The sequence below is a fragment of the Microplitis mediator genome, chromosome 9 (genome assembly GCF_029852145.1).
Source record: "Microplitis mediator isolate UGA2020A chromosome 9, iyMicMedi2.1, whole genome shotgun sequence".
NCBI classification, from domain to species: domain Eukaryota; kingdom Metazoa; phylum Arthropoda; class Insecta; order Hymenoptera; family Braconidae; genus Microplitis; species Microplitis mediator.
In genome coordinates, this window is record NC_079977.1 from 8,713,822 (window position 1) to 8,739,039 (window position 25,218).

At 29.3% G+C, this 25,218-nt stretch overlaps 1 protein-coding gene across 5 annotated transcripts in view; it reads right to left on the reverse strand.

Annotated features, from left to right (window-relative positions):
- LOC130675058 (putative polypeptide N-acetylgalactosaminyltransferase 9) overlaps positions 1–25,218 on the reverse strand; it is a 207,098-nt gene that overhangs the window by 71,414 nt on the left and 110,466 nt on the right. For 4 of the 5 annotated variants that reach the window (XM_057480520.1, XM_057480516.1, XM_057480518.1 and 1 more), the window contains one exon: positions 22,268–22,313. The gene's annotated coding sequence lies outside the window, so the exon portion shown is untranslated. Of the gene's footprint in view, positions 1–11,774; positions 11,888–22,267; positions 22,314–25,218 lie in introns of those variants that run through there. The other variant, XM_057480519.1, reaches the window with a different exon arrangement.

The following is a 25,218-nucleotide window of genomic DNA, read 5'->3' on the forward strand; positions in this document are numbered from 1 at the left end:
TTGCGGGTATTCAAAGCCCGATAACTTTTTTCCCGTTAGAATTACGACAAAACAATTCCTAGAGCTTTTTTGTGAGGAACTACATTTTTTATGAGGATATGTGCATCGAAATAGGAAAAAAATTATTTTCGTAGTTTTAACTGAAGAAAACGAAAAAAAAATTTTTTCACATGCTATTTATATGGAAATACAAAAAATGATTGAGTGCCTAATAGAATTGAAATATCAAGCTGTCCTTTGGCGAGAATTTTTTTTATACCATAGAGAAACTTTTGAGATAATAGGACTTGAAAAAAAAAAAAAAAAAAATTTGTTTTCTTTTTTTGGACCACTTTAATATGTATATACAGTGGACTCTCGATAACTCGGACTTCAAGGGAAGTGATAAAACTTCGAGTTAACGAGTTTTCGACTTAACAAGATGTTCGAAATTTGCAAGTAGATTAGACCAAAAATTAAGAAAACAATTGATTTCTATAACAGAAATTTATATAACATAAAGCATATTTATTTTAAAAAATTATCAATTAATAAGGTAAAAAATATTACATAAAGTCTGTTATTTTCTTCTGAAGTAAAGAGTTCTCAGATTTTTTATCAATTAATTTCTCGAGCTTAAATAGTGAATCGAATATATGATCCTCAATGTCCACACATCTTTCAACATAGGATCGTAGTGTGTCAACTGCTTCTCTAGCTTGTTTAGTTGTGATTGCTGGTTCAGAATTAGATAAATCAGCGTCATCGAGGTCATCTGGATTAACAGTATCATTCTGATTTACAATATCAATTATTTCAGCATCAGTCAGCGTTTCAGTGGTCGCTAGATCATCATCACAAGTCACGTAATCTTCGAACTGAACTATGTTTTGAAGTTGATTCCAATCTGCTTGTAATTCATCTAAATTAGCATCTTCAAGAACTTCAGGAGTAGACGAATTAAGTGGCATCGAAAATCCGCAACTGTTAAAGCGATTCGATATTGTTCTTGCAGATACACTCCTTCACACTTTATCTGCCATTCTCATTGCCTGCAGTACAGTAATAGGTGAAGCTGACTGTTGTTCCGAGTCACCTATAAGTTTTCTGACAACTTCCTTTCTATAATAGGATTTGAAATTTTTAATTATTCCTTGATCTAGGGGTTGTAGTTTAGATGTCGTATTCGGTGGCAGAAATTTAACTTTTATGACTTTTAATGGTGGAATTATGTTGTGAGCTGTACAGTTATCAATAAAAAGCAATATGTTACGTTTCTCCTTAATCATCTTTTTGTCAATTTTCAGTAGCCATTCCTTGAATATTTCAGATGTCATCCAGGCATTAAATATATCTTTTGGCTCGTAATCCTTTAATAATCGTTTCAATTCGATTAACCATTTGTCGCATACCTGATTGTTCTCACTTGCACTTTCACCGCAAATTTTTTTAAAAACAAGATTGTGACGTTTTTTAAAATTTGCCAACCAGCCATTACTAGCACGAAAAGCATTGTGTTCAAGCAGTTTCGAATATTCCTCAGTCTTCTCGCATAAAACAGGACCAGATACACTTATGTCTTTACATTTTACTAACTTCGACTTATAGAGTTTCACTTTTAAAATTCGAGTTATAGAGTATAGATACTGAAAACGATACTAAGTTCGACTTACAGAGTCTAAATAATTCGAGATATCGCGTATTTAAGAGTTCAGCGGAAGGGAATACAAATTTGTTTCGAGTTACTGAGGATTTCGACTTAAAAAGGTTCGAGTTATCGAGAGTCCACTGTATATATATATGTAGAAAGAGAGGCCATTAACTGATGTACGTGAATGTCAAACAGCTTCTGGTTGGTGCAATTGCACGTAGCATAGAGTCTAGGACATTAAAGCAACTCGGACAATGAGTTTAAGCTCAGAGGCCAATAAAGAGTTAACACGATAACCACTAATGGAGTAATAGGCATTCTTGTCGCGGACGAACTAGCCCCTGATGCTGGACTCAAGCCAAATAAGTACCCTATTCTATTATACGTATATTATAACATCACACTTTTATTATTTTTTTTTTTGCCTTTTGCCGTTTGCCTTTGCTTTACTTTTATCTGTTTTTTTTTTCTTTCTTTACTTCTTTTATATACTCGGCTGTGCTTTATAACTTCTTCTCAATTGTTCGAGACTCACTGGGCTATAACATTAAACAAGTCCAAGTGGAAAAGCCGGCGCTTTACTTAACTTACTGTACTTTTTTTCTCTATGATCGAGCAACGAGTGAGAAAAACGGAAAGAAGTTAAATGTGTAAGAGCCGGTGTAATCGAGGATTTCCTGTCTAATGCTCGATTTATTTTATGGTTTATTACATGAAAAATTGAACTATTATTTTTTGGAAATTTATGTGGGTTAGTTTCTTTTATTTATTCATTTATTCAGTAAATTGATTATTTATCTTATGATTTATTCAAGTTTTTTTTTTTCAGAAAATTATAAAAGAATAAATAAAAAAGAATATCGTAATTTGTTAACAAATAAAAATAACTTCGTCATGCTTAACAAGTCAGTCAATTATAATAAATTTTGTCTATTATGAAGTAGCCAATAGTATAAAGGTAACATAAGTTATTTCATTCTAAAATGAATGAGAAAAATTTTCACTGATTCAGCCAGTGACTCATTTCGTCATTTCTATCTCGAGTGAAAATATTGAATTTACATTAAACTTATGTTAACTTATGAAGCTTACATTGAACTTACATCAACTTAATGGATAACATCAAGCTTAGGTAAACTTGGATGAAGTCGCAGTGAAGAACAAAAGTATGTATATATTATTTACTACACCCAGAAAATTTTTTAGTAAAAATTAGCCAAAAATTTTAGGTAACAATGAGTCAACTCGATATTCTTGAGAATTATACTATTTGTTTTAGTAATTTTAATTTTTACACCATCGGTAATTTAAACTATAATTCTATACTGTATTTGTGCTATTATATTACTATAGTAATTTTTTTATAAATTTTTCACGTAAAAAATATCGTGAAATTTTTGGAGCGTATATTGCGTGGCAAGGGATGAAAGACGACGATTTCAGGCGAGCGTGAAGTTGACTGCCTCAGCCAAATGCGAGGGCTGACATCGGCCGCAGTCCCAAATCTTGTTTCATCCCGTGCCACGCGTATGCAATTTTTCACATTACTTGCATTGAAGTTGAGAGTTTTAATGCAGTTGACATGAAAAGTATTATAATTTCATTTACACGGAGAGAAAAATATCGCCAGATTAAGTATACTTATCGCTATTCTGGCTATACGCTGTATAGTCATCTTACTTAACGATACGCCGTATAGCCAATTCAGCTATACAGAGTATCCTCACATACACAGTGGATCGTCGAAATGACGATCCGTATCCTTATTTTAGGCATTTTATGAATCGCTGACATGACTATTGCGCAAACTCTGTATTTAGGCATCCGGCAACCGAGAACGATGATACGTATAGCCAATTTAGCTATACGGATCCTCACGCTGGCAATACAGACACTTATATCAACGAAACTACATATCGTTACAAAGGCTATTCGTCTTATTGTTAAATTAAATAAACGAATACTTAACCTAACCTAAAAACGTATCTTTACTTTAACAATACTATAGATTATTAAATTAATATGAGAGTATTCCTAAATTAGGTATATGAATCGTTATTCTGACGATACGTCATTTGAGGATACATTGGATAGTCATTCTGGCGATATTTTTTTCTCTATGTAAGAATTAGTTTATCGGTTAAATGATAATTAATTGACAAGAACAATTATTACTCCTATCTATGACGAAATGACATACCATTGCCTTTATGGTTTAACGGTGTAGTGGATTAAGTGGTTGCTCAGTGTCTTTTAAGTTCCGTCGTCACCACACAGCAAAAATAAAAAAAAATCACCAACATATTTGAACAATATCTACAGTGGATTTTTTATTAATATTACCGGTCAATTCTATTGATCTGATCAACAGTTTTTTTCAATAAAGCAAACAGTAAATTTAACTGATTTACTAGGTTACTATTACACAGAAACAATCAATGACTCTTAATAATTCAACCAGTGATAAAATTTAAACTTATTAGTGATTATATGCACTGTGACTTGGTGATAATACACTATTTCATGTTAAGAGAGTATCTAGTCAATTTGTCTTAAATATATATAGTCTCTAAAAGTGAATAAGTGAGAATTATTGAATATTCATTATTTTACAATAAATGATGCATTACTAATTTTAGAAAGTCGTACGATTTGCACTATGAATTCACAATTTGCCTTTTAATTTCACAAATTTATTTTTAGTGAATTAACTAAAAAAAAAAGTTAATATTATATTTACTGACTAAATTTTAATAACCGCAACGTGATTCTACATATGTGATATACTTATTTTGATGACCAAGTAATACAGTCTACCGACGTTAATTAAAACTTGTATCTATTTCGAAACAATTTTTTATTGTTAATTAGCTTTTAATCGAAAACGACACAATCAAGCACCGTCTTATCAAAGTTTTGTTTTAATAAAATCCATATCAGAAATATTTATCAATATCTTCGATACGCATTTCTCAATAGATAATATTCCTTTCTTACTGTAAAGTTTATGTTCGCTCTCAATAGTATATTATTCGATTTTCTACAACTTTGATATCATTAAAAAGTGATTGAATAGCTTTAAAAGTTAGTAATGTTAAGTCTTAAAAAAAAACGTTGTTAAAATAATTTTAAAATTTTTCACTACTGTAATTTTGCAGCAATTGACTTTACGAAATTTTAAATAGAGACCAAAATTGTAAGTGAATAAATTCTCTTTACAAAGACCACAAACAACATATATTTTTCTCATATATTGTATGAGATAGTACAAATAAAAATTTAACTAAATAATAAAATTTTTATTTTTATAATTTTTATCAGTAATATCTTTACAAAAAATTAAGTTATTCAGGCATTGTAATAGATTGTTGGAAAGGTCATTTGATTTTTCACAATTTTTTTTTCATTGATAATAATCATTAGATAAATAATTTAGTAGATACGCCCTTTTAAAGACTTAAAAAAGATACAGATCAGATCTTTGAAAAGTAAAGTCATCTAGTTTTTGAAGTACGCTAACTGTCAAACAATTGATTTTGGAATATTTTGTACTGAGACTAAACTTATAGGAAATTAAACTTTCTTTCCAATAACTACATAACATGCACATACCTTACATATTCAACAAGATATTGGCAATAATAATCAATTAATGTAATAATCAATTGAAGATATCAATAAATTTTTACATATGAGTGTCCATTATTTTCAATTTAAATATAAAAGATATGTTGAAAAAATAATAGAAAAGTATAAAAAAGTGTAACGATTCGTGAGAGAGAGCAATTACTCTGAAGGCGCGTCAGAAAATGAAGCAGCGTATAGTAGTCACTAACAAATGTTGGTCTATCAGGTTCGTCTACTCCTACCGTAAGCAACTTGGCATAAATTCATATCATACATATACTCATACACAAATACTCATGCCACCTATAGACTACTTCATACCACTCATAAACCACCGCCTCACAATCTCATCGTCATCCTACATCATCAAGTCTCGTACAATGTTTGCTCATTTCCATATGAATTTTTCACACTCATGCTCACACCAAATCGCAATTAAAATGCACAATTTTATTGCCGAGACAACAATTATTTTAATATTCAAGTCTGACGATAAAGAAATTATCACTTTTATTTCGATAAAGTTCTTTTTTTAAGATCTATTTTATGGATTATTTTCTTTATAATAATAGGATAGTTGAATTTACAATATTAAATTCCGGAAATATCCAAATATCTTATTTGTATTGAATGAGGAATTCTTTAATATAAATTTATGAAAGATAAAGTATTAATTAATTGTAAGTGAAAATGCCTTGTAATTTTGAGATGTCTTTTAAATATATATATAAAAGACGAATTTTCAAATTATTGGTATTAATTTTGACAAGGGAATAAAATTTATTTTTTCAAATCAAATAACATGGTTATTAAATTAAAATAATAATCAAAATTTTGATTTAGATTAATTTACAAATGATGCTTTTTTTTTAGTTTTGTGGAGAAAGTAGAAAAAAAAAGTTTTAAATATAGTGGAAACTTAAACATGCAAACCTTCTCAATAAGACAATTTATACACTGTAAAAAATAACGGGGGTAAGTCCAAGCGGTGTAGGTGTTAAATTTCAACACCGAAAGCGGTGTAAAAATAACGCCGCCACCGGTGTAAATATTCTGTATCGGTGTTAAAAAAAATTCACCGGTGTTAAAATAACACCGCTGCCGGTGTAAATATTCTATACCGGTGTTAAAATAACGCCGCCGCCGGTGTAGATATTCTTTACCGGTGTTGAAATATTTTGCTTTGTGAATATTTTTACTTACTCGATCACTATACCTGTTAATAAATGATATTTTTTATTAATTTTCATAAAGAACTGACATTTTTTGTGTTTGATAATCTTTAAAGTTAATGCTCCAAGCGGACGCAGTTTACCCTGCTTTTAAACCGGTATTACTCCGCTTTTACACCGGTTACCCCGCTTTTACACCGATTTTACTCCGCTCTTACACCGGTTTACCGCAATTTAACACCGGTATTTTTAACACCGGTGAATTACTCCTCCTACACCGGTGTAATTTCATTTTAACACCGGGCGGAGTTAAAATGAGTCCATTTTTAACACCTCTCTTTTTACAGTGTAGATAAATTGAGAAAAATGTAGATATATCTATAGCCTGAACTGGGAATAAATCTTTTTTTCAGTGTTTTTGTTTTTTTCGCTTATAAAAAAGAGCAGAATGGAAAATATCTGATTTAGTGCAACCGTTTTTGATTAGGATCTCAACTTTTTAATTATTCTTGAAATATGTAAAATTTATTAATTCGAAAATGAAAAGTTCAGCGTATAACTTAGTTGCGATTGGTTACAATCAGCGCTTAATTTGAGCATACATGAAAACTGATACAGAATTGGAATCACTGTGGTTTTAAACTTGTCACAAATCAAACGCGTTTACTATTTTAACATCATTAATGATATTATTTTATAATCATGTTCTGTTTTCGCGTGCATGTTGTCATTCAACGACTTTTTATAATTAAATTGAATTGTAAATAAATAAATCCAACTAACGAGTGAATTCCTGCGAACTACAAAGTGTTAAACTAGAGCTTCAGAGCTTAACATAAAGTTTGTTACACCGCGACTATATATTGATTGAGAAATCAGCGAGATTAACACCCCGTCTCCATTTTCCAAGGAAAGTGATGAGGGTTGTGACGGACGTTATAGTAAGAGATGTTCGCGAGAGTTTGATGTACAAGTCCCATTTTGAGGAAATTAACTTTTCAATGGGAAAACCTACATCTGGATTCCATCGGCTTTCACTTGAAGCTCATGCAAATCAACTAGATATACTCTGAGAGAATCAAATGAATATGTTAGTGCTCTCTATAGGAAAATGAATTTTAATTTTAAGTCAAAACTTTATTAATAATTTACTTTTTTATTCCTTAAATAGTAATCGAGTTTTATTGTTTCAGTAGATCAGTGAATGACGAACTTTTATTTATTTGATTTTATTAAAATTGGATAGAAAATGTCTGAGTGAAAATTAGCAATGAAATTGAATTTGAATCAACTCGAATTGGGGTAAGCACTTGAGAAAACAAATTTTACTCATAAACTATTCCAGTATTTATTCAACAACTGAACGAACTTTAATGACATTTAACATATGTGTATTAGTGAAAATTGGGTACGTTATAAATAATATTTTAACTCGAGTATTGATATTCATACCTATTGGAAGCTATATTCTAACGTTTTTATATTTAATATAAATAATTGTTAATTTATTTTTGTGGTTTGTTCGGAAATTAGGTTTTCATTTATTTAAGAGCTTTCAGATTTCGTGAAACGGCGATAAAAGGATTTTAAGACTCTTGAATCCGAGAAAATGCTGCCAAAGATATGTACAAAAGAGAAGTAAAGAGATTATATAAAATCTAAAGACGTTTTGAGTTACTTATTGTGGCATTCTTTTTTCACTCTGTTCAATCCTTTTACGAGTTTATTCTCAAGATATTTTTAGATAAACTCATTTCATTTAAACGCGACTTGAAATAATAACTTTAGCTATTTTCTAATCAAAATTTATAAATATACTTTTTATCCTCTAATAAAAAGTACATGAAAAATGCATATAGTGACAATAACTCCACATATTATTGGTTAAATACAACAGAAAAATAGACACCATCTACACCAAAATATATGTATTTATACTTTCAAATAAATATATAAAAAGGCTCGCATGCGCGCACTCTATGGTTATCTTTAATAAGCTATATCTTACAAAAATGAATCGAAAATATATATATTTCATTGAAAGTTCCCATATCGTAGAGGAATATTTTTTTTTAAATATTGATTATAAAGAATACTACCCATATAAGTTATGTTAATTATTTCTATCTACACTAATCTATCCTAAAAAAGTTGGTATTATGTAACCGCTTATAGTCGTCATGGCAACGGTTACTATGGAGACTGTTGACATAGCAACGGTTGCTATGGAAAAACAGTTGATGTAGCAACGGTTGCTATGGAGACTGTTGTACGGCAACGGTTGCTGTGGGGATGGTTGGTTATGTTAGAAGCTTATAGGGACAATAGGCATCCATGATGAATATTTTTAATAGCTTTTTCATAAAGGGAGCATGGAAGGTAGTAGTTATCAAAACATTATAAAAGGTAAAAAATAATGGGCGTGTATCAGCACGCAAAAGCCTTCTAGTACAAAAAATTGAAAGAACAGAAAAATTTTAGAAATATTTTTGGGCTTTTTGGAATGTTGTATCTTCGTGAAAAATAATCGTATTGAGATTTTGAAAAAATTAATTTAAAGCTCCAAGTCTTTAGTTTCGAGATCTTTTGATCAAATCTTTTTATAAGCTACGTTATCGCGCAATCATGGGAAATAGCGAGAGACTAAAATTTTCCAAATTTTTCTTATTTTTTTCAGAGGGTCTACGGGCTGAGGAAATTTTTTTCAGCTAAACCAATGCATAGGTCAGTAAGCACACTTATTCAGCTACAATTTTCTTTTTATGAGCCTTGTACGACAATTTGTCGCAGAGGTATCAGCCTTCAAACAAAAAAGGATCCTTTTAGCTTTGATCATCGATATTTCAGCTACCAATGATCGCACAGTCAATTGAAGGGCGGCTTTAAAAACTTCAATAATTTCCCTACAAGACCCTCTAATCCTTTTTTATGAAAAAAAAGTTGTATGTATGTAGTTATAAGATCTATTTCTATTTTCCTATGTCAACCATTCCTAAGTGCATGATAGTCATTACCATAATCGAATAACCAGACGACATAGGAACTGTTACCACAATAACAAATATTGTTGCCATAGTTATGGGAACTTTTTCCAGAAATGATGGATGTACATTTCATAATTGCATAAGTAATCATCACTATTACAGTAAGGAATGACGTTTCATGAACGTATTAAGAACGGTCATCATTATTTTCTTTGCGTGTATAACCGTTGGAAAGGAAGTTTTCAGTTTTCAACAATTTTGGTTACTTAATTTATTATCTACTCAAAGCTTCATTGTTCAAATATTCATTTTGACATTTTTTTTTTCGTTACTATAAATATTACTTTATCAAAAACAATTTCCATTGGCTTATTTTACTAAGTTTAGACTTTCAATTAGACAAAATTCGAAATTACAATGTTAGTGGAAGTTACTTTTGATAAATTAATAATTATGATTACAAAAAAATACCACTGTGTTCGAAAAATCTAACACTGAGTAGATAATGGGTTGAAGAAATATTATCAAATGAATGGTTTAAACATTACAACAATATTCTTCATTTATTATAAAAATTTCTTTATCCAGTCTAATTTTTATTACTAGTGACACATAACACACTGAGAGAAAAAAATGGTTTTCAAAACTATAAAAAACATAGTTGAATGAGACCTCCACTACTAACTGCAGTTTCGTTAACTGATATGATATTAGTTAACAGTAACAGAAAAGTGTCGTCAAGGTGACTTTTTAGTGGTAAATTTAACAGTTTCTTATTCAGCATGTCCAGAAGAAAATTGTTATGACAACCATACTTCTATGGTTAGAAAGCCTAATTTGATATAATTATCATCCCAATATAAAAATAGTAATCACTATTAAGAATTTATAGTTTCAGTTACTATATAGTTTAACGCCTTTAATTATTTCAACAATGATACATTCAAAAAATTAATTTTTTTTTTAAATTCTTAATTCAAATGAAGTACAAGGGTAACAATGTTTATACTGCATTAACATATTAATAACACACCTACATGTTCGCTTTTCTCTTTGAGAATTGGATTTCGCCACTACCCTACGGAGGATTCGAACCTAACACCTAACACACTGCACGTGCGAGAGACGAACGATAATTCCGCTACGCTACGGAACTATATAAAATTACAGTTCGACTGTGCTTCTAATGCTTTATTCTCATAATGAATTTTTATATCCTATTAGTTTTAAAATATTTTACAAATATTTCCGAATGGGAAAATTTTTAAACTACGTCAATATTCATGAAAAAAAATTTTTTAAATGTTTCTTAGAAATATTTCTAAATAAAATATTCAAAATAATTAGAAAAAAATTTAGAGAATGTTTGTAACATATTTTTTTTTTAATTATTTAAAATTTGTTTTTTAACAATACTTTCGAGGAAATATTTGTAAATTCTTTTTGCCACCTTTTTGACATTGGCATATTATAAAATATTGACAATATATCCTAGAAATATTCTTAAAATAGTTTGGTGTTGATAAAATATACAATTTATTTTGTACACGATAATTTTTTTTAATAACTTTTACAAGTGACAATATGTCTAATGTAAATAACTAATTTTGATACGACATATTCAGCACGGAGAATAAAATCTAATAATATTTATTTTTTTTTCTAATTAAATTACTATTTCGCCGGGACAAACTTGAAGAGGTCAAAAAACACAGAAATTTTCTTAAATAAGTGAAAATTATGATCGCTTAATCCTGTATATTGCAATATAATAATTTTATGTTAGTATTCTTAACTACACGTTTGTCTTCAAACTTTTGACAATCGTTAATACATTAGGCGAATTATTTAATAATGGTTTTATTAATCACCATTTTAATGTTAATTAAAGTAACGTATCACAGTTCAATTGATCTACCTATTAGTAGTTGGAGAAACTATTTATGCGTAGTGAAAAACGGTGACTACATTATCAGAATAGTTGCGTTGACTATTCAAAGTAGTTACAGAAACTATTGGATGATAAACAAACTACAAGAGTCACTGGTACATTCTTTCTTTGTAGGAGTGAACTAAAAAAGTATTGCTATTATTATTGCCGAAGTATAAGTTCTGAGAAATAATATTAAACAGTTACCATAACAAAAAAAAAATGTGAGCAATGCTGAGTTGATATTACTACTTTCAAATCGGTTCGGGCACTATGATATAGTACAAGAAACTATAAATATTAGTTAAAATTACTATTTTATCATACTCATCTCTTTTTAGTTACCACAACTATGCAATTTTCTCTCAGTACATAGTTGCAATAAAATATGCGTTATTTGTAATGATTGTAAAGAAAATTAAATTACTTACGACTTTAGTCTCAATGAAAATTTCAAAAATTTAATTGTCTCAAAGTTAAAACTCACAGCCGTAGAAAATTTTTAAATTATTTTAACATTAAGTTCTTTTTCAATCTCCTATGAGTCTAACGTTAAAGTTGTTCAACTGACAGTATTTTTAAATGATACGGAGTTGTAGAGAATGATATTATCTTTCCAATGAACACCCACAATATTTATTTATCTTAGAAACTCACCGATACCGTAAGCCAACGAGTCAGCTTTAAAAAAAAAAATCGTCATTTAAAATAAATAAGATAAGTACAAATAATAATTATAAGATGTATAATTAATAATTAATAAGCAGGAAGTGAGATTCAATAATAAAAACAAAATATGATAAACACGCAAATACGACAAAGTGGGCCTGCAAAAATCTATCGCGTTATGTCAACTGGTTGGCACGCAACGACAACAAGCGGCAATCGGTGAAATTCAACCGACAACACATAAATATATGCACATAAATATATGCAACACACAGTAAAACGACAACGCGTCACGTTTTACAGGAAATTTCAATCTTATCGCAAACACGCGACAATCTCCTCTCGGCATTCTTGCAAATACGCGGCAACTTGTTGTGTGCCCATAACAACTTTTTAAACATCACAGACCTATGTGATGACATTAATCGATTCGATACCTTATATATAATATATTGCATAGATAAAAATATAATAATATTTCATTCATGTACATATATCTATAAATATGCGTAGACATGAATGTAAAATCGATCAACACTTGAAATAACATTTTTTTATTTATATATATATCTAAATATATAACGCTTGGCGTGACGATTTTTAAATAGTTAGTCGAGTGTCGATTGAATTTTTATTCACAATAAATCATCAATGAATATATAGATACATGTGTGTAAATTAAAGTATATTCAAATTTATTGAACCATAGAAATTAAATCAAAATATTTGATATCCAATAAACTGTAATATTATATTTCAATTAAAATCTTAATAATAATAATAATAATAAATAAAAAATCTAAAATTTTATTATTATTAGAATAAATAATTAATAATTATTATCATTATGAGTATGAAAAATAATTTATTGACTCGGAGTTAAAATGAATGAAATTGGCGTGTAAATGAAAAGAATTATTTTTCAATATTATAAAGTAACATTTTATAAAATGTAGGGATCACATTAAAATTCGTTTATTATATTTTCAATTTGTCGTGAATATCGCGATTACCTCGGTCTCATTTTAGTACGAGCAGTATTAAATTGAATGGGTTATTCATATTGATTGACGATATTCGTTGGCGTGCCAAATGCGGAAAAAATTTGTGGAAAAAAAAAAAATATTTGTTACGTGCCGTGAAGAATTGAAATAAAAATACGTACTAAAAAAAAATTTATAAATTAATTGCTTAACAATTATATATCCGTGATATTGGGATTGAACAACTGGTTAGAATATTTCGAGGATTAATCATCGTTACATTTAGTATTTTTTTTTATTATTGATTTACTGGGCAATAAAAACTAATAGAAAATAAATAAAAACCAGTATCAAATAAATTGAATTAGTATTTTTTTAAATATTAACAAAACAAAATAGGACGAACTTATTACTTGAGTAAAACGACAAAATTTCTGTTGACAGTTTATTTTACAAATTACCTTAAAACTTTTCAAATCTTCGAAAATTTTTTCCGCGAAAAATGGGTTTCAATTTTAAAATGTTTTCATTGTATTCGAATATTTGGGGTTGATAAAAAATTTGATGTTAATTTTTTTAAAGGTCAATAATCTTAATAGCTGGGACGGATTTTCAAATTTCAGGTTTATTCATTCGTTCGGGTTTTGATCTTTATGAATCTACTGCATTAGTTGTTGATTTGAATTATAATTTGATAATATTACACTGTAAAAAATCCGGAGTGAATCCGGAGAGAATTCGGATTGAAATTAAATCCGAATTCACTTCGCCACTCGGAGTTCCGGAGATTTAAAAAAAAATCACTCCGCATGCGGAGTGAATTGGGAGTTTTTTTTTAGCGAGGTGATCTCGGAGTGACGCGAATTTTATTTCACTCCCAATTCACTCCGGTCCGGAGTTTTAATACTTAAATAAATTTATATTAATTTATATGAAACTGCTAAACAACGTGTGTGTGTGTGTGCGAGTGTGTGTTTGCGTGTACGTGTGTGCAAATATGTGCGTGTGTGCAAATTTGGGCGTGTGTGTGTGTGCAAATGTGTGCGTGCGTGTGTGTGCGAGTGCGCGTGTGTGCCTAAATATGTATGTGCGTATGTGTGTGCATATCAGCTGATCAATAATGTAATACGCGAATTTTTACTTCGATTTTATTATGTGGAGTTATATTTTATTAATAATATTTTCAAAACTCCTCTCCGGAGTGAATTTCACTCCGGAGGGATTAAATTAATAAAAAATTATCTTCTCCGCGAAAACTTCCCTGCGGAGTGAATTTCACTCCGAGGGGAGTGAATAATTAAAAATTCACTCACTCCGCATTCACTCCGCGAATTATTTACAGTGTACCGATCTCAATAAAAAAAAGTCCAAGCATTTTAAAACTGAAAGTATATTTTTTTTTCAAGATACTTGATTATTATTTTTCTGATGATTTGTTGCATTGGCGGGTTATTAATATTTTCTCATGGAAGTGCAGATCAATGGAACAATTAATAAATAATTATGTGAAAAAAAGAAACCGTGAAAAATTGTAATGAAGATTTCAAGCGAACAGTTAGACATCAACGGGTACAAGTATCATTTGCGGCCACTGTACCATTTATTTCTTCCCTATTATATAAATGTATACATTAAAAATACGAAGGTTTCGTTATCGTAACACTAAATTAAAAGTATCTTACATAACATTGCAGAATAAAACAATTTATTCAAATCTATTTGACATATTATCTCTCCAGTGGTCACAAATGTTAAAATATCCTCTCCTTTATAAAACATTTTTCTTTGAAATATAATAATTATATGAAAATTTTTACGATTTTGTTATGTACAAAGTTTTATTTTCTAGCTATTATTAATTATCTCAGTATTTTTTGAAAATAAAAACTTATCATTTGAACGTGACTAAGAATAATTATTTTAATAATTTCCAATGTAATTTTTCTAAAAAAAATTTCAATGTTTATTTAAAAAAATTTTAATTATTTAAAGTTCATTAGTGATTTTAATTTTGATAAGAAATATCTTTCGAAAAACATAAGATGGACTATGATACAGAATCATTAGATAAAAAAATGCAATTTCCTATAACTATGGAAGCTGTAAGAAATTTTTAAAAATCATTCACAAGTTATAACCATTCAAGCAATTGATGCATTTTTTAGCAGTTATAAATTTTAAAAGATTTTGAATAGCTGTTATTTAGAAATTATTGAAATTAAAATATTTTTCAATCTGATCTGAGTTATAACTGCAATTGTAAAAAATTAAATCATGTTTCCATCAAACACTCGCAATATTTACTAGTCTTTTGAGACTTTTTGACTTGAACTTATTGATTCCTTAAAACAAATCCTCAACTTTTCCAAAAATACTCTCATTTTAAATGAACAGTTATTTTATTTTCAATACTAACAAAACAAAAAAATTATTCCAACCCTGCATTCCAATCATTATTTTTCCGTCCATTTGTATATAAAAAATCTGAAAATTGGTTGACCGTGTGGGTTATTAGCCTTAAAACTTCTCACTGTTTTCGAACTTCTTGAGCTCGAAAACATTGTCGATGTCAATACATGTTCGAGCTCTTTAAGTTCAAGAATACCTTTAAATGGATTGGTATTTTCGAGGCCTTCGAGCTGGAAAAAAGTGACATTTCGTATTAACCTCCGAAAATTCAAGAAATTGAAAGTAATCAATAATTTTTTTTTTAAGTTTTGCCCGCGATTATGCTTGATAAATTGAATCTTTTTGAACAGAAATTTAAATAAATGATCGACAGAAAGAGTCACGTGAACTTTAAATTAAACCAGCGAATTAATTTATGAAACATCCAGAGAAAAAAAGTCAGAAATAGTGTTTTTTCAAAAATTTTGATGATATTATTTAAACTAACGAACCGATTGCAATAATTCATGTAGTAATCAACAAACACTATAAAGTCAGGGGGCCTTTATGAGTTTCGAAACATATGAGGAATTACAATATGCGTTATCCGAAAAAAACGGAGTAAATTGTTATTTTTTAAATTTTTCATCGTGGATATCCTTCGAACTAACCTACTGATTTTGATGTTTGAAGCGGCATTCAACGCATTTTTTTAGCCTTTCACGTTAAAGCGTTCTAGAATCAATAAGTTTTGCGATTTTTGGGTTTATTACGAAAACAAACATTTTTTTAATTTTTCGACAATGATCTCTTGAACAATTAATTTGATTTTGGTGGTTGAGGCGGCACCCGCCGCGGCTTATACAGCTTTAGAGCTGATTAGATTTCGAAATCAATCCATCAAGTACACTAAAAGTTATCCAAAAAAAACATTTTTCAAAAAATTTCCTTTTTAGACTATCTCCGAATATACGGTACCTATTAAGCTCAATTTCTCACAAATTTTTAGAATTAATGAGCCGCTTCAAACGCAACCTCAAAAAGCCAAATCAATTCATCCGTTCAAAAGTTAAGGAATATCTACATACATACACTCGAACTTTTTTTTTTAAATTTTAAATTTTCTTAGCGGGAAGTTAAAAAGATTCAAATAATTATATAATCAAAGTAATATTAAAAAAATAAAATATTAATAATTATCAGGAGCAATTGAGGAGTGCACTGTTGGATTTTCCATTTTACATTTTCTAAAAATACTTTATTTCTCAATTTTCACTTGAACAACAAAATGATAGCGGTAAATTCGAGTGGACACAGTGAATAAAGTGTCGACTGCGTGTTTCCTATGCAACAAAAAAAAAAAAAAGTTTTTTGAGCACACATTATTTCCATGTCGTTTCAGGAAAAGGGTGGCGTCCTGAATGATTCACAGAACACACAGTACACATGTACATGTATAACTATACAAACAAGTTAATAATTGGATTGTAACCATAGTAAGAGAGAAAATAAAACCGTCACCGTACCAATTTGTGTCGTGGTATTGTGGTTGTACTTTTAGTTATGAGTCTCAACTGATTTGGATACCACCAGACTCACAAGAGACACGCGAAATCCGCCAAGTTAATTAGCTCTATGTATATATATATACATCATACAGAATTGTTTATTCCAGTAATTACGTTTTTACGGAATCTATTTCATCATTCATAGCAACCACTGCCGCTACTATTACCGCTACTAAAACAAATTATTATTTATTGACGTATCGCATAATTCGAACATAATTAATTAATTACATTTTATGTGTACATGAATAATTTATAGCCAGGTAAATTATAGAAGAGTGCTTTTACCCACAAGTTTCCAAAGTACAAACATACTTGTACACGTTTCCCAAACCATAAATTGTAATTATCCGTGGGGTTACCCCAACTGGGAAAACTCGAATGATCGATACCATTTATATGTATTATGTATAATGTATACTGAATACACATATATTTATTAAATATATTTAACCTAGAGGGCATACTCATGCTGTTCAATTTTCGAGAATACAAAAAGTTGTATATTTTTTAATTTTATTTATTGATCAGGTAACACACAGTACAAAACGAGCTTTAAAGTTTATTCATAAATTACGTATTTTAATGATCAATATTATTATTCATGGATTTTTGTTTGTTTTGTGCTGTGTAAATAAAATATTCGGGTGTTGACGATGAAAAAACATTGATAAGAATTGAGTTGGTTTATTTTTGAGAGTAAAAATTATTGAGCTACGAATGCTATGGTTTGGAAGGAAAACCAATCACCACAAATATTTTAGTTTTTCATTCACTTTTTAATTTGAAATGATGTTGGGTAGAAGGCGGAATGGAATTGGTTGCTGAAATACGGTTTGTAAATTTTTTATGTTGCTGTAAGCACACGTTGTGGATGAAAATCCTATTTTAAAAAAAAGACTGGAATTAGTAATTTTTGAAAATTTTTACTGTGGATGCTCTGAATCTAGTTGGCTTGTTAATCATTTTTTAAACTTCCCGCTAAGAAAAGTAAAAAAAATTCCCGCTATTAAAAAAGAAGTCAAAGTATTAGTTTCAGTCCGATGTTAGAATATGAAGTTTTCAACAGATGTCAACGTTGTAAGGTCCTAAAAATCTATTCTGGCTAATGTAAGATAATGACCGAGTGTATGTATGTGCAGATGTAGGTAGTATGTAAAAATTATATTTTCTTGAACAATTAACAGATTCGTATCTTTGATACGGCATTCGAAGTAGCTTATCAAAACTTCCGCGAAAAATTGAGCTCAATCGGCACAGTACCTTCCGAGTGATTCTAGAAATAAAATATTTGAAGAAGTACCCGGGTCAAAAATAAAACTTGATTCAGGCTCGCTTCGCCTTATTTTCTTTTGAAGTTATCGATTTGCCGACGATTTTTTGATAAGATCTCAACTTTTTCGACTTAAATTTAATTTTTTTCAACTTTTTGAACTTTTTTCATCTTAGTTTCAACTTATTCGTCTTTACTTTGAGCACGATAGTCATTCACATTACTTTTGACTTGCTAAACCAAGTCGAAAAAAAGTAATTTCTTCGCCTTACTTCCGCCTTAATATATAAAAATTATTTCACCTTAGTTCTGACTTTTTCGACTTATAATTTGAGTCGAATAAGTCTACATCAAGTCAGTTTCGACTTGATTTAGACTTTTTCGACTTAAAATGTAAGGCGAAAAAGTCTAAACCAAGTCAATTTCGACTTGATCTTGACTTTTTCGTCTTAAATCGTGACTAAGTAAGCCAGTTAAGTCTAAACCAAGGCGAAAACCCAATGTATTTCATACCTCCGTAAAAAAAGCCGAGTTTGTCTTGTGAAAAACGGCTCCAAATTTCGACTTGGTAAACCAAGTCTAAATCAAGTTTTATTTTTGACCTGGGTATCTTTTTTCGAATAACTTTGATCATACTTGATGAATTAAGTTTAAAATTTGACCAGCTCTAAGACTCTGAAAAACCACAGCGAACAATGTACACGGAGAAAAAAATATCGCCAGAATGACTATCCAATGTATCCTCAATTGACGTATCGTCAGAATAACGATTCGAATACCTAATTTAGGAATACTCTCATATTAATTTAATAATCTATAGTATCGTTAAAGTAAAGATACGTTTTTGGGTTAGGCTAAGTATTCGTTTATTTAATTTAACAATACGACGAATAGCCTTTGTAACGATATGTAGTTTCGTTGATATAAGTATCTGTATTGCCAGCGTGAGGATCCGTATAGCTAAATTGGCTATACGTATCATCGTTCTCGCTTGCCGGATGCCTAAATACAGAGTTTGCGCAATAGTCATGTCAGCGATTCATAAAATGCCTAAAATAAGGATACGGATCGTCATTTTGACGATCCACTGTGAGGATACTCTGTATAGCTGAATTGGCTATACGGCGTATCGTTAACTAAGATGACTATACAGCGTATAGCCAGAATAGCGATACGTATACTTAATCTGGCGATATTTTTCTCTCCGTGTATTAACCATCAACATCTGATAACTTGTTCAAGAAATCGTTGACAAAAAAATTCAAATAATATTTTTAACTTCCCGTTAAGAAAATTGTAAATTTTTGGAAAGTTATTGTCTTCACCCCGATTTTCGAAAATCAGTTTTCATCAGATGTCGACGTTATGAGGTCCTAGAAAACTATTCTAATCATTTTCAGAATGATGCCCGACTATTTCAGTGTGTGTGTGTGTGTGTGTGTGTGTGTGTATGGATGTAAGCTCTTCATATCTTTCGAATCAATTAACCGATTGAGATGGTTCCTGCAGCAATCAGAAGAGTTTGTTGGCCGTCAACTTTTCTGAAAATTTTAGATCGATCGATCAAATAGACTCTAAGATATAGAATTTATACAAAAAAAAATTTTTTTTTAGCTTTTTTGAAATTTTTTAGAAAAGGCTTGATCGATTGATTTCAAAATCTCATCAGCTCTGGAACTCAATGAAACACGTCGATTGCCGCCGCAACCATCTAAATTGGTTAATTCGTTCAAGAGATATCGTTGACGAAAAAAATGGTCAAAAACGGTTTTTCGCAAATATCTTAGAAACGACTAAACCAATCATTTCAAAAATTTTATCAACTTTGGAACTCAATAAAACGCGCCAATTGCCACATCGAGCATCAAAATTGGTTAATCAGTTCGAACGATATCGCAAAAGAAAGTTTTAAAAATAACATTTAATGTCATTTTTCTCGGATAATCATAATATATTGTACTAAAATGTCTTTAAAATCATATTAACTCTTTGTCATCATGGTTTCTATCAATCACCATATCATGTAATGCAACTCGTTCTTTAATTGAAATAATATTATCAACAAAAAAATTTTAAAAATCCCCTCGTCACTCTCTAAAAACGAATTAGTGAAAATCACGTGACAATCACTATTTGGCAGTGAATAGTTACTTATTGCTAGTGAAAAGTATACCACTATTTGAATTATTGACATACTTTTCACTAGTAAATAGTGAATAGTCACTATTTTCACTGTTTCAAATTTAAGAGAGCACTATGTTTTTATTAACTCGCTTTCATGTATGTCTGTCCGGATGAAATTTTGTAATTGATTTTACGGTGTGTCTAGTCATCTGCTAATCGGGCGACTAATATATAATATTTATCTACTAATCGGACGAATAATTTATTTTATTTATCTCTTTGTTAGACGACTAATTTATTTTATTTGTTCACTTATTAGATGATTAGATGATGATTGATTTTAAACTATCTTACCGATGAGCTAGAAATTTGAAATTTGGAACATGGCTCAGAATTAGATGATAATGCAAGAAAATGAAAGAAAATAAATAAATAAATAAACAAAATAAAGAAGGAGAAGAAGTAGAAGAAGAAAAAAAAAACACAAAAATGAAAAAAAGTAATAAAAAAAATTCGTATTCATTTATATGTCTGTTCGATATAAACTTTTATAATCAATTTAAAACTAACTTATGGGTGAGTTATATTCTTGAATATAGCTCACAACTGGATGACAGATAAACAAAAAGAATTAAGCAATTTGTTCATGTAGGTATGTATCAAAGCTCAATGGTAAAATGCCATGTAATGAAGATGCAATGAAGAAGATGGAAAGAATGCGATAACTATGACCTTGAGTACCATGAATTGAGTCATGTATTTAAAATTTTGAACTAAAAAGAATCTGGCTTTAATTTGTTTCAATATTTTTAAGTATAGATCTTACAAAAAATGATTTTTGCTTGCTTCTTGATTTTGTTTAGAAAAAAAAAAAAAAAACAATTAAATAGTTTGCTATATTATTGGTAGTTAGATATAACGATTTTCTATTTCAGATATGATCAGGTGAAAAAAAAACTAAAATAAACCTGTAATTTGTCGCATGTCTCTGCCATTATCTTATCAAGATGTTTAAAATCGATTTTGAAATTTCACACATAATACTAAAAAGCAGAAAATAATTATCGAAATGAAAAAAAAATTTTAACATACCACGTTTTTATAACGGACTAAAAAGTAGAAAATAATTTCTTCGTGCCTCATGAAGATTTAAAACCACGAACTTCTTACAGATAGCCCTGAAAATTTGTATTGGTGACTTTTTAAAAGCTATGAAAATACTTGTAAGATTTAAAACGAAAAATGTGGGGGGGGGGCATGCACTACATTACTGTAAGAAGTGTTGAGAGGAACTATCAATGAGAAAACTTAGACATCGGTTCACATCATTTGCAGTTCAATAAAATTTTTAGTTGAACTATTAATGCATTAATTATCTGTTGTATGCGCTGCAAGTTTTTTCTTTTAAATCTTACAAGCATTATCACAGCTTTTAAAAATTTACAATCATAAATTTTCAGGACTATATGTAAGAATTTCGGAATCTATATATGCAGTTTTAAATCTTCATGAGCCTCCAAAAAATTATTTTATACTTTTTAGTCTGTTTTAAAAACGTGTTATATTAACAGCTTTTTTTTTATTCCGATAATTATTAACATTTTTCTCTGATATTTTATATATATTAACACTCTGATTTCATTCAAAACTCATTTGACTTTTTATCTAAATAACTCACATTTATTTTTATCCGAATATACTTGTTTCATCAAGAATAATCGTAAATAAATATTTAAAAATCGCTTGTTTATTAAATAATTTAGATTTCTTGAAGTTTTTTAGTGCAATATAAAATAAAATGTAAAGACAATAATGTTTCCGAGCTCAAAAAACTTCTTATCTCTCCTAACCTATAGTCAAAGATTCTTTAGGTATAATTAAATAATAAACCGTAAAAATGAAAATTGAACTTTACTTACATAACAATTATTCAGACTCAGAATCTTTAAGCCGCGAAAAACCAGCCTGCAACAAATAAAATAAACAAAATAATTAAATTATTAATATTTATGTCCAACACAGATTTCTATCATACACATGTCATTGCATGTTAACAAGCTGTTAAATTTAAAACTAATTGGTAATAATCTCAACTCAACTACTTTTGCACATGACTTATGTATCACTACGTACAGCTTACGTGACCCTAACACTTGTTCTATTTTTAAAAGAATAATTTTTATTTACGTACTCATTAAATTACGTCAACAAAAAAATTATTATTATTTTTTTTTATTTCCTCTCATCATATATGTTTTTATTTTATCTTTTTTTTTTTTTTCTTTATATTATTATGTTTGTTTGTTAATACAAATAATGGATAGGTTGCAAAAAATGTAATGTTGATGATAATAATAGGCTTGAGTATTTGCTGAATAAAAGGTGTCTCGTGCAGGATGGTACTTTCGATGGCTATCATATAATCGTATGTTGCACATACTTGTGCCTGTTGCTACCATCAGGAAGTAATGGGTCACGTTGATGTCGTTGCTCGTTGTTCTAGGTAATAATAGTAAGTGAGCAGATATATAAGTACATTTTTTGAGTTAAGATTCTCGATCATAAATAATAGAATAGAGTCAAATATTATAAAAATTAATATTATTATAGATGAGGCAGAATGGACTCCCAGATTTTTAACTTCCCGCTAAGAAAATTGGAAATTTTTTAAAATTCGAGAAGTTATTGGTTTCGATCCGATTTACGAAAATCTAATTTCTAAGAAATCTTGACGTTTTGAACTTCTAGGAAGCTATTCTGACTATTCCCGGATGTTACATAGTAATGAGGATTTTTTAGCGTCGAGATTCATGGGACAGTGTAATCCCCCCCCCATTCTACTTGGCAATGTTGGTTATGTTAGCATAGGAATAATTACCATTCTACATTGATGAGAGAACTATGTAAATGGACATGACTATAATGTTACCTAGCAACATTAACGATGTTTTATTTATTTTATAATTATCAAATAAGGTTATGACAAATTAAATAACTCAAGTTACTTTAAAAATATGTAGAAATTAAATTAATCTATTGACATAATTAAAATATTGCTCATATCATTTTTTGATGAAAGATAAAGAATAATTTGAAAAATTAGAATATTTAGCAATAAACAATTCGTGTACTTCGTTTGTTTGCTTAGTTGTCTTATATATATTTATTAAACTGTAATAACAGCTATTCAAGCATGGGACTGAGTACCATTCAACATAGCCCTGATTCCCATGCTAGATAGCGATTTTCACCATTTTACTTGCTTCAATGTAACATAGTAATCATTGCCAGAAAAATGGCAAGGAATCCTATTCTACATAGTATTATTTACTATTTTACAAGAAATTAATCTGGTTACTATGTAGAACGGTAATAATTACTATTCTTTTCTCCCCGTGTAGGGACGACATGGATTTTATGGGGCAAATGAGGCCATTCAAAGTTCCTTAGAAAGGTTATTAATTTGAAATCACCCTGACGAATTTTAATTTAAATAATGTAATTAAGAATTTTGTACAAAATAAAATTTTTTACAAATAATTATCGGATAATTGTTTTGTAAATTCAATGTTTTAATCATGATTACTTATTAAACTCTTTGGAAAACAGTTTAAAAATAAAAATCTTTTAAATGAATTTTCAATTATAATGAATAAAATAAGTATAGTATCAATATAAAATAAATAAACAAAAATAATAGTAAGTTTAGATGACCTGGCTTGTTAAAGTCTCTGGCATCAGACGTAAAAAAATTTTCGTGGCAATTCCACACAGCGTAATTTAATTTAACGGAGCAATGCTCGAGCAAACTTTCTCGTTTCCCGAATCCCTTGAGTGAGGTGTGAGAGTCTAGAGTGATAGTAAGTACTGAAGCTGGAGCTGGTGCTGCAGTTGGAGTTGGAATTGGAGGACGTTCATTGAGGGTAAGACCGAAGGGTCAGGGGTTAGCGGGAACGAAGAAGAATTGTATAAAACTGGTAGTGCGCGGGTGGGCACCAAGAACTACAGCTCTAGGTGGTGATGGTATGGTCTCTCGTCGAGAGATATATAGCAGCATTGAGAAGACGAGGTAGGTGGATTTTTATCGCTGACTCGACTCCCAGTCGATTACAAGATATATGTACTCGTGCTCAAACTAAACGTGCATCCCATTGTCAGATTTATTATTGTTATTATTGATTTAGTCATTTTTTATGTTATAAACCTTTTAGTAAAATTAAAAAAATTATTTTTTAAAATAATAATTGAACTAATTTTTATTATTGAAAATATTGGGTATACGTGAAAGTTGATAAGGACATTATTTGTAAAAAATTGGATTGTTTCGAAATTGTTTTCTTTTATTTTTGCCGTATCTTTGATAATTATCAATAAATTATCAAGAATTTTAATTTAAAAAAATTAAAAAATTTTTCTTTATGAATAAACTAAAAATTTTACATCTTTAAAAAAATTTTAGAGTCAAAACCACTGAGCTTTCATAAAAATTAATATGAACCTTTTTTATAGAGAATAAAGTTTTCTATACAATTGGTGTTTTTATCACATCTGCAATATTTTCTTCAAAATAATAATATAATTTACTAATACTTTTGAATTTTTTTTTATGAAAAAGTTAATTCTATCAATATACGTATAAAAATAAAATAGTAAAATATAATATTATCATCAAAATGACACTCAATTCAATAAAAAAGTATAAAATATTTTAAACTTTCGCTATCGTCAGATCTTTAGAAATTCTGTTCAATTTACAGAAATAAAAAAATTAAGCCCCCTTAAAAATGTATAAAAAGTAAAAGCTATTTCTCAGAGTGAAATGTTAAATTCAATATCATACATTCATCTTTTCTCGTTCTCTCTTTCTTTC